Source organism: Homalodisca vitripennis, chromosome 2 (assembly GCF_021130785.1).
Source record: "Homalodisca vitripennis isolate AUS2020 chromosome 2, UT_GWSS_2.1, whole genome shotgun sequence".
Classification (NCBI taxonomy): domain Eukaryota; kingdom Metazoa; phylum Arthropoda; class Insecta; order Hemiptera; family Cicadellidae; genus Homalodisca; species Homalodisca vitripennis.
Genome location: NC_060208.1, coordinates 35,748,661 through 35,760,417, shown reverse-complemented (window position 1 = coordinate 35,760,417; position 11,757 = coordinate 35,748,661). Strand labels below are relative to the sequence as shown.

Below are 11,757 nucleotides of genomic sequence, written 5' to 3'. Positions count from 1 at the left end.
CTGGCCATGCTCCAAGAACTGTGCATATTAAAAATGTGTGATTTTTCAAGCGTTTGAGAAAAAAATCATATCTTCAGAACTAATTACCGTACAGATTTGTTTTTAGGCTTAAAATGTTTATAATGAAATTGTTCATTGTGAAAAAAATAAATTTAATTCATTATATAGCAAAAAAACAATTTAATTTATCTGTTTATTAAATAAAAAAAAAATAAAAAAATTGAGTTTGATCTTTCTATAACTACCAAAAATAAGAATAAATTATCCGTGGGAAATGGTATTTATTAGTTCTAAATATAATCCTCTATAACTGTACAAATTTTGAAAGCCCTGGAATAAAAAATAAAGAGTTTGTAAATGAATTAAATTTTTCTGTAACACTGGTTAAAACACACTTTTCAGCATTAGCCTAACATACAAAACCTTATAGGCTATTAAGGATATTATTCGGTACTTTGGGAATATACCGACCACACCAGTATGAAGAACACAAAAATATACATTTATAGAAACAAACATGATAGAACGAAAAAACAACTCTTTAATTACAAAATTACAAACTTACGATTATCAATAATTGTTAATGGGGTCAGATTCCGTTATATGCCGCCCCCAACGCTTAAACTTTTTTCAATGAACTTGGAACGTTATAAAACGGTGTAGTTGAGTAACAGAACTAACATTCCATCAATCAACAAGCGTTTCCAGGTATTGTTGTCGCTGTTATTTTATCTTCTCGAGAATCCCGATTACGGCAGGCCGCGCGGCATCACATGATTATTTAAGTTTTTTGTACGGTACATAAAAAACAAGTTTTGTGTGTTTTTTCAATAAAGAGTTTAGTTTTTGTGTTTGTAGAAATGTAGGGGTAAAACACAGAAGTACAACAAAGCGACGCACCAGCTGAACGGGCGGTGAGACTCTGCAATCACGTTATCTACTAGACCGTTCGACTTTGACCTCAGTCTTGAGGATGGAGAGGGGTTTGCGATAAGACAATTCCTGTTTTATATTGACGAAATTTGTTCTACGCTAATCTAGTAATCAGTAGAAGCAAAATGTCATAACGATTCATGTCTGGGTGTGGTCGGTATAATCCCAAAGTTCCCTGACAACATTACGATGCAACATGGCCGTAAAATAATTTTTTTCACCAAGCTGATAAATCCAAAGACGTTTAAAATTTGATATCATAGTAAGAAACATACAGGGAATAGAAAAATAGTATATTTATTCCATATAGAAGATTAAAATATCTCTTAAAAAATATGAAAAGTCCGCCGGCGATAAATCAGATGGCTGGTCCTTTTCGCATAGTATGCCGCCGGCGATAAATCAGACGGCTGGTCCTTTTCGCATAGTACGCCGCCGGTGATAAATCAGACTGCTGGTCCTTTTCGCATAGTACACCGCCGGTGATAAATCAGACGGTTGGTCCTTAAAGGGTTAAATGATGTACAAAATGTAAAAGAATTTTCTTAAAGCAGTATCACATCACCACCAATGGTTGTTACACCACACATTCATGTTACATTGCCCGAATCAAGATGGCCATTAGTACAGGTAGCTCACAAAGACAAGAATTTTAATCTATATTTTGTTGATGATGGTTGCTTACTCATGTCTAGATGATGATACAAATGGAATTACCGTTTGATTAATAATGAAACTAACATCATTGGCTGCTTTTAATCTGATGACATGATTGCAACATAGTGAGAGTTTAGCTGTGTATTGTTGTTAAACAATGCCAATATATTTAATTGTACTTTTTCAAATTTTAAGATAAAAAGAAATCTGGAATATTATCTAGCTTATTTGATACGCCATCATTCATATACAAGTATAAAAAGTACCTATCCTGTACATGAAATTGGCCCCTTTATAAAATGGCAAAACTTTTCGTACATGATGTAACTATTGTAATATTGATGAACATCAAGTCAAAAATAGCATCTTATGTGTTGCCCTGTACTAATGGTAATACCCTCCATAATAGTGCCTTAACATAACAAATTCTAGATCAACTTGTCATATAACAGAGCTACAGATAATAATAGTCATACATTGACTTATTTCTATATAAAAAAGTGTGGCAGATATTCGAATTTGAATATAATCAAATGCAAATCTCATCTTATTTTGCAGTTGCTAAAATTTCCTAAATCTTTTTAATAAAAAATGGGATTAATAATATTTGTCAGCTTTTTTTTCTGAAACTACTTCAAACTATTAAAACCATTGTAGATATTTTTGCAGCTATGAAATAAGCATTTGTTTAAATTTCTTATTCATTTAATTTTAATAAGGGAATCTTTCTTCATTGTAATCCATCCGTATGATGACTATAAAACACAAGCATATGACTGAAACACAGTGCAGTGGCTAGCAATAGCCTATGCACCTGTGATGATAACTTTACTGACGATGGATTTAGTAGCTCATTTGGGTATTTCAATACTTGTCATTTGTTATAGATATTTATTATTTATAGTTGTGCAATGTAGTCGATCAAACATAGGGATATGAGAAGAGGCTAAAGGATTGACTCAGCATTCTGTTTGGTTGGAGTTACTAGTTTTAAGGTAGATTTTTATTCTAAGAAGTATTCAAACAAGAACAAAAATATGATGACTTTGTTACCGCCCCAGACTGAAAGTTGATGAAGGTAATTCTGATTTTGAATATTAGTTAGTTAAATGTTAAGGAGATGTTTCAATAATTACTTACATCTTGAGGCATTGTTTCAGGGTTGCAGAAGCAACAGAAATTGATTGAAGCTGGGAAGCTGACAAAAGTGGTGAGTTGCAATACGTTAAACATATGTTGTCTCCATTACTATTAGGTATTTTTATACAGTTGTATTTATTTATATAATGTGCAGTTTTCACTGAATTAGCTGTTAGTTAATAGTCTGCAAATATTTAGTAATGATGAACACTAACTTAAGTATTCAAACAAGAACAAAAATATGATGACTTTGTTACCGCCCCAGACTGAAAGTTGATGAAGGTAATTCTGATTTTGAATATTAGTTAGTTAAATGTTAAGGAGATATTTAAATAATTATTTACATCTTGAGGCATTGTTTCAGGGTTGCAGAAGCAACAGAAATTGATTAAAGCTGGGAAGCTGACTAAAGTGGTGAGTTGCAATACGTTAAAAAATATGTTGTCTCCATTAGGTATTTTTATACAGTGGTATTTATTTATACAAGGTGCAGTTTTCACTGAATTAGTGGTTAATTAATAGTCATTGCAAATGTTTAGAGCAAGCTAAACGGTAATGATGAACACTGTAACGTCAGAGCAAGAGGCTGCTGTTATCATGTCAGAACCAGAAATGGTTGAACCCACTGGCATGGGCAGGCTCTGGTTGCTGAGAAATGCCCTCGGGCTGTCTGAACTGTGCTTGTTAATATTAGTATATTATTATTGTCCCTTGTATTCAAGTACATCAATTTGTGCGGAACACAAAAAGTGCCATCTTAATTCCTTCAAATGCACTGAACACTTACAGTTTACATTTATGGAAAATTGTTAGCAGCTATGTTGCAAAAAGCCTTGAAACTAATATAATCTGGCTATTTCGGTGTGGGTTGCTCTAATAGCTTCATTTGGGGGGATGCCCTACCAAAAATTGCTCCTAATGAGTGGTGAAACAAATATCAATGAACAGTTCAGTTGCACTATTCAGTTTTTAACAACAGTTTTTGTATCATTTAGCAATGTTGGCTATATTGTGACATAGTCCTTAACATAGGTTTTTTTATGATGGTTATGCTTATTTAGGTTTGTGTACATTTTATACTTTATCCATTGATTATTAAAGATTTAGGAACCAAAAAGGGCACGTACACGTACTTGCCAATGAATTTAAATGAGTCATTTTTCCTTTTTTTCAGCCTGCCTAATCTCAACTCCATAGGTGTATGAACGATCTGTCTGCATGTGGAGAACAGCCAGGGAGAGGTGAGTGTTCTTTTAAACTAAAAAAACAACTAAACTAAACAAAAACTAATAGATGTCTTTTAGTTGTTTTCTAATTAAATGCAGTTTAATCTTACTACAATAACTCTTCCCTATGAATACTTACAGAAGGTTATTATTAAACATGATGATAACAATGAGTCATGCCAGACTAGAGTTTCTGACATTTATGATTATTCTAACTATCTGAAATTAACCTTTCTGTATGGTACCGATTGTTAATTGTAATAATTTTAAAGAAATAAAAACGAACAAAGATATAACTAGGTTTGAAATGTGTATTATTTCACTACTTAGGCTAATTTGTAATAAAATGAGCAGATATTTTTTTTCTGAGGAGCCTTAAAGAGGAGGTTGTGACTTAATTAAGCCTTTACAAGGGACTACCCTAGTATCACACTTGGTGGGTTAATGTAATTACTGTCCATACAGTATGTTCCAAACTTATCCATGGCTATAATTGAGTTTATTGGTGATTATTTTTTCATCTGTATCAATTATATAGCCTATAGAAATGTACCTTCATAGTACCATGCAATGTTGTCATTGTATGGTTTCCCAAGAGTACGACATTGGTTAGAAAAACATTTTTCACAAGTTAATTTCACACAAACATTTTTTTAATTTTAAAAGGATTAAAATTGTAAAAAAAAACAATGCAGATAGTTAGTCTTGTCAGCTCTTGTAATTTTAGGTTTGAGCTAAAGTATGGAAAAGTAAGATGTGTCAAATGATGTTTTACGAGATCCGATGCCATAGTGGGGAATCTAAATATACCACTACCCATATTGCTGATGACACCTTAGCATTGTAGGTCATTTCATTTTTTTTTTTTTTTATTAAGAAATGGACTAATTTAGTTTGATTATTTATAGTTAAATTTTATTTTCCGATATGATCAAATGTACATTCCCAAGATGGTTTCAATTCGCGTGTAGTACTTGTTGTAAATGCAATGTATTTAATAGTACTTTTAAATTTATTAATTGCAAAGTGAGCGTTAAAATTTCCACACAAAATGATGCAAATTCATATCTATAAAATGATCTTGAGTTTTTCCCCATAATAGCAATGCTAAGCCTAATGCACTTTTATGTTCCTTTTTTAATCATAGTGTTAGAGAGTGTATGGAGTTAATACATAGTTCTTATAGGCCTAAAATTTTGAGATGGCCGTTACTACAGCTGGATCTTTTTATTAAACTAGTAGTAATCCAGTGAGAAGTGATCATAGACCCTGGGTCAGAGTTCAGGAGTGATACTCCCATTCAAACTCAGTTGTAGCTCTTGTATTTTTATGTTAGTGCTTAAGTATGGAAAAGTAAGATGTGTCAAATGATGTTTTACAAGATCCGATGCCATAGTGGGGAATCTAAATATACCATCACCCATATTGCTGATGACACCTTAGCACAGGTCATTTCATTAATTTTTTTTATCAAGAAATAAACTAATTAGTTTTATTATTTATAGTAATTTATTTTCCAATATGAACAACTAGACATTCCCAAGGTTGTTTGAATTTGTGTGTAGTACAACTACAAAGATCTCTGTGAACTCCAATGATTAGAATCTTGATTGATTGTTGAAATATAATAGTTTTTAGATCTAAGATGTGTCAAATGATGTTTTACGAGATCCGATGCCATAGTGGGGAATCTTAATATACCATCACCCATATTGCTGATGACACCTTAGCATTGTAGGTCATTTCACTATTTTTTTTTTTATAAAGAAATGAACCAATTTAGTTTTATTATTTATAGTTAAATTTTATTTTCCAATATGAACAACTAGTCATTCCAAGATTCTTTCAATTCGTGTGTAGTATTTGTTGTATATTCAATGTATTAAATAGTACTTTTAAATCTACTAATTGCAAAGTGAGCGTTACAATTTCCACACAAAATGATGTTGCTACAAACTACCAAGATCTCTGAAAACTTCAATGATTAGAATCTTGACTGATTGTTGAAATATAATAGTTTTTATTAATTCTCATTGACCAATTATAGTTATATAACTATTAATATTTTATTTGCAGGTTAGGATCACGTTTGCCCCATCAGTCTCTACTTGATTTCGGTACGTAGCTTTTGTAGTTATGAGGATATTATAGCATATATTATTTAAAATGGCAACTCAAAATGTTATATATAAAAATCTGTTCAACACAGTTCAACATAATATTTGTTTTATAAAGTGAACTCCTTCAGTAAGACGACTGTGCTCCTAAAGTAGCTTAAAATTTCATTTTTATAAAGGATGGATGGGTTTTTACAGATCTTTCAACATTTTAAGCTCATGCCAGGATACAAGTTTGTTATGATGATGTTTCTAATATACGCTATTCAGACAATTCTGGTGAATACTTGCCCTCTCTGAACAAACTTGAAAAATTTGTATGTGTATTTTGAATTGAAACAAATTATCTTTTGTATCAAATACTTGTATTTGTAGAATTTGCTGCACCTAACCACAGAATGATGACCAAGTTATCCCTGGCTGACATCTGATGTCAAAGTTAATGAAACTGATGTGGTTCTGTTATTTGTAATTTTATAACAAAATTCATGATTTTTTGTTTGTATTTCCCAAATTATTGCACTAGGACATCTAGGATTTCTTTTTGGTTTCTCATTTACATAACATTTATTGGTTATGGAATCTTTCAATTTTAGTACTTTATGTAATAGTAATTGTGTAATTTTAGTACTGGTTATGAAATCTTCTACTTTAGTACTTTTATTTGTATTAATTCCGCTTTATTATTTTTTATAACATTTTGGTTCATTGACCTGTTCTGGTGTCAATATTGATGCATAAATGTATTTATAGAAACGTATATTTAGTCGAAAAGCTGTAAAAATTATATTTTGAATTGCAATTTTGCTCTTGTGCAATTTATTTCTGAAGTGGGCAGTCACATTTAACTAAATGCACACACAAACCACACATGAGTGCCTTCTCTCTTGTGTCAAAATTGGTGTGCTACACTAAAGTGTGGATTCCAAAGAAGTCAATTGTGTTGTTGAATTCTATTTCACCTCACATACATCTGAATCACTTAGCATTATTTTGGGAGTGCCAGATAACCTTTCGTTGCTAGTGTGTACACTAATTTTGAATACTAAAATATGTATGTATTAATTAAAGTTTTCCAACTAACAAAAAATTGTGTATGGGTGTCAAATGATGCTTAAAATGAGGTTCTGATGCCACAATGTGGACAGCCTTTATCACCATCTATTACCGGATGGAACCTGTTATTGAATTAAGAAGTATATTTTTCTTGTATTATTTTTGGAGGTACACGTTCCTCATGTGTAAACCTCAAATCAAAATTCATTTTTAAAAAAATTGTTAGTTTTTGCAATGATGTCCTAAGCATTATTCTATCCCAGAATGTTCTGTTGATAACCAAACCCTGAGCAAAAACATATTAGTTAAACTCTGCATTAATTCTTTTATTAGAAATTTCTCTGTCCAGGTATTATTTAACATCTTGTAAATGCTGCTTCATTTTTTAAAAATTTTCTCTGTTCATGTAATGTCTGATAATACGTTTCTGCAACAATGATGTCAATAATATACGCTATGATCATCTGTGATGACCTACCTTACCTACACTGAGGCTGCAGAAACAATTATTTGTTACATAATTAAACATATTTTTGATTTGCGAGTAAAATATTTTGTGATTTGCCAGTAGGATATTACTCTGTTATTAATGGTTTTAAATGTTTTTACAGGTTTGAAGGAGAGCTTACTTATGTTGAGCTTAACTATACCCAAGGTGGAGAATTTCTCAAGTCATGGATACAAATTTATATACAAAATAGGTTTTAAAAATATTCTGTGAAAATTTCAGCTCTCTACAATGCTCACCCCACTTTGTGGGACACTCTGTATTTTGATTACTTGTATGGGTTTTCCATGTGTGAGTTATAACTATTGTTGAACAATTAAAAACTCATTTACAAATGTGTGTACATTTATTTAATTGAACTTTTCAAACCTAATAATCTCTGCATATAATGCCTTTCGTAAAATGTAAAAACTCCCACATTAAATTTTAGCTTAAATAGTTTGGCAAGATTGTTTGTGTATTGGTATGGTTAATCATAAATCATTAATCAGTAAAGGGCAATGATAGTTAATCATAAGTCAATGGTAATGATATTAATATTGCAGACAACATAGCTTTAGAAACCTTTAACCCCTCTCCTGCTTTGATTGGGTCAAGAAGTGATAGTATATTAAACAAGAATACATGTCTTGGACAAAAAGTCACCAATTGTCGAATTTAGAACAATTTACAAAAGTGCCAGAATTAATCATAATGTATTATTAAATGACACAGATTTTATAACAAACAATTTATTGTTCAATAAGACTATTAAACTATTCAAATTGATTACACACAAATACTAAATTAAGCCACCAAAGTAGTTAAATATGTATAACAATTTGGTTTAAATTATTTACTACATTAACTTTTCAAGTACTAGTAACTATTTTCGAGTACTTTCAAGTAACTCCCTACAAGTACCTAAAGATAAATTCATCAAATTTGAAATGTACATTGTACACAATGAAATTGATCCAAGAGTGTATTATTGTATATTGTGTAAAATAACGATTTACATATTGTTAAACAGTAGCTGCAACAAGTTGCAGATAGGTATAGTAATTCTTTTATAAGATGGCAGGAGAAGTTGGAAGAAATTTTGATAAGAACTGATAAATCACTGTATTAAAGAGATTGATAAACGTTAATGTATACTTTTATTACTCCTCAAAACATGCAGTGAAGTGGGACAAAAATTTCTGTCAATATGTATTTCACCAGCAATTGTCTATATATATATTTCACAAACAATCTCAAAAGTGTGATATGATTGCAGCTCAAAGCTAAGTAATAATATAACAAACTTCCTTGAAAGCAAAATAAGTAATTGAAAGAGAATCAACATGAATTTAAAGTTGGAATTTGGTGATTAATTGGTTAACAACAGCTGAAGATCTAGAGCTGGTAAGTCAAACAACTTGTATAGAACAATTGTACATTTAAAGCTGTTGATTTAATGCCAGTTTTTGGGCACATCCATGGATCCATAATTTTATTAATATTGGGAAATAGGCCTACTACAGACAAGTGGGAACATGCAATTTTTTATTTAATTAATTCAATTTTAATAAAAGCTGTAAAACTACTATTGTTTGTTCTCAAGTTGCCTTTATAATAAGGTAATTTGGTCATCAATGTTAATGGGGATTTTAACAGGGGTAATCTGTAAAGTGAACAAATCTTAGATTTTTGAAGGTCAACAATAAAAGTAGTAACAAGGCAAGAAAAAAAATCTACAAGTAGATTATGAAGAAGACATCCAGATGCTAACAGGAATGTAGTAAAAGTAAGTTTAGTTATCAATGAGTGTTTAAAATAAAAATGATACTTTTGGTAATATGTACAATTATCCTTCAGTATATAAATTTTTAATACTTTTATTAATTTGCAAGATTAAAATATATTAATCTGCACAATGTAACTGTTTTAAAAAATCTGAAATTTGTTTTGTAACAAATTATATACTTTACGCCATGCTGATTTCCTTTAACCTGGGAATATTGTGGTTTGGAATAACAAAATATTAGGGGGGGGGGGACCTAGGATGGCCTGAGAAGGTTTCATTAATGTGTAACAGGGTTTTTGCTTGTATACATGGTCTCAAGCGCATTGCTTAATACTTGCTGTTTGATGTGATTCTCTAGTTTTGCCTCACTTCAATTACTGTGGCGGAAGTAATCAGTTACATGACTGTTAAGCTTAATAATAAAATTCAGGGTGCACAGAATTATTGTATTAGGTTCATTTTCAACTTGTAGACATGATCATTTATCTCCTTATTTTAGATAACTATCACTATTAAAATCCAAAGAACTTTGAGATATTAATTCACTTAGTTTGTTGCACGCAATAATCCATAATGGTTGTCTAATTTATTTGGCCCCAAATTTAGATTATTATGTTTGATATTAGTACTTGTAGAACTCTTGAGGGGTACATCTTTATTGTCAATTCCAATTCATCTACATCTTTATTATCAATTCCGATTGATCGGATAGCTTTACATAATAAATCTTCGTCTACTTATATAATAAATCTCACAATTTCTTTAAATAATCAGTCGTTTCCGCATGGCGGTTTCCGTTCTCCGAATAATACCAGAATTATTGACAAGCATAATTGTTTTAATTTTTAATTTAAGAATTAAATTTTGTTGTTTTATTGTAATTAATTATTAAACCTAGTTAAGTTTTACTTGCCAGTTAGTCTATTGTATAATAGGAATGATTTTATTTGTGTTTAGAGGTTAAGTGGAGAGAGAACCTTTTAATACCAACTTCGCCTCTATAAATATAAATTTTTCATTTCACTTAAATGGAGCTCCTGCCTCCCCATAACCGTCTGTCTATAGGTTTTAGAAGAATGAACATGTTAAACATAGGTAAGTATATATAATTTCCGAAAATACTATGACGAAAATAAGAGGCCAAGTAAAACAAATTTGGTGCATAACGTAAGAAAATTGTTTTTTTATGTTTTTCCCACAAAACATGTCATACATATAATGAGTCTGAGAGGAACAAACATTAATGGCATAATTACTAGAAAGTACTTGATACTTTGAAAAGAACTGAACCTAAAATCAGGGTATTCAGCTGCATCATGAATTATGTTGTTTTTCACCAAAAGAAACAGAATCTACTTAACAAACATTGTGATAAATTTATCATTAGGGCGTCTATCGCAATATTCCCTCCCGTTTCAATCAGTATTTTCTGTAATTAGTAACGTATCTTGACCTCATTTACTCATTTTGCAAGTCAAACATTACTATCAAAACATTAACCCGATCAGCACAGTGTCTGATGTCAGAAACACAATAAATCAAAGTTAATCCAAAGGTTACAAAACACTTGCAGGTATAATCCAAATATTTGGCTACCGAGTAGTCATCAAGTGATCGACTACTTATGATCGATCAAAGATGATATTCTTACACATAGCAGACACATTTGTATTACGGACGTCTGTTGACCTTCGCGTCGTTTCCGCCAGTGTGGACGACGCGTCGCATAGAAGATATGTTTGCTTGTTTAAACAATTCACGTAATTAGGATCCTACATACTTTTGATTATTTTTTTCGGTATTCAGGGAACTTATCTGAAACGGCTATGGATTAATATTAAAAGTATTTTCCAATCTCAAAATCGATTGCAGCATCTTAAGGACTTTTGTGATTGGTTTGACGATTTTACGGACTAAAAGTGTATACCCATATCCACCAGTTTCCAGAGCTTTCAATACCACTCACAACGGCTTCTTTTTACACTAGTACATTGTGGAGGATTTGCAAGTTGTAACAAAACGCATTTTTGTTCAAACAGATTTATTGCACATCTTTGTCAAATTGGATAGAACTTGAATACAGAATCCACTGAAATACGTTCTTGCTCCACATAAAGAAACAAACAATCAAGTGGTTGTTACAATGTTTTGTTGTATTAAAACAATTACTTTTTCCCTCTAAATTGTATTTGCAGTGCCGATGTCCGAGTGGTCTCAGACGTCGGACTTTGAGTTAGAGATAGTTCAGGTTAAAACCCTCTAGTTTTGTCTTAGAGATAGCTCAGGACTAAAATCCGGTCAAAGCATAGCACTATTTATCAGTATAATTTTATTACGATTGGTACCATCTAT

At 31.3% G+C, this 11,757-nt stretch overlaps 2 non-coding genes across 2 annotated transcripts; both read left to right on the top strand.

The window, feature by feature from the left end:
* Positions 1-2,621: 2,621 nt before the first annotated feature.
* On the top strand, positions 2,622-2,684 carry LOC124356379. The gene has a single exon (XR_006921862.1). It is a non-coding gene; the product is annotated as a small nucleolar RNA SNORD31 (small nucleolar RNA).
* Positions 2,685-2,965: 281 nt separating this feature from the next.
* On the top strand, positions 2,966-3,028 carry LOC124356377. The gene has a single exon (XR_006921861.1). It is a non-coding gene; the product is annotated as a small nucleolar RNA SNORD31 (small nucleolar RNA).
* The last annotated feature ends 8,729 nt before the right edge of the window (positions 3,029-11,757 follow it).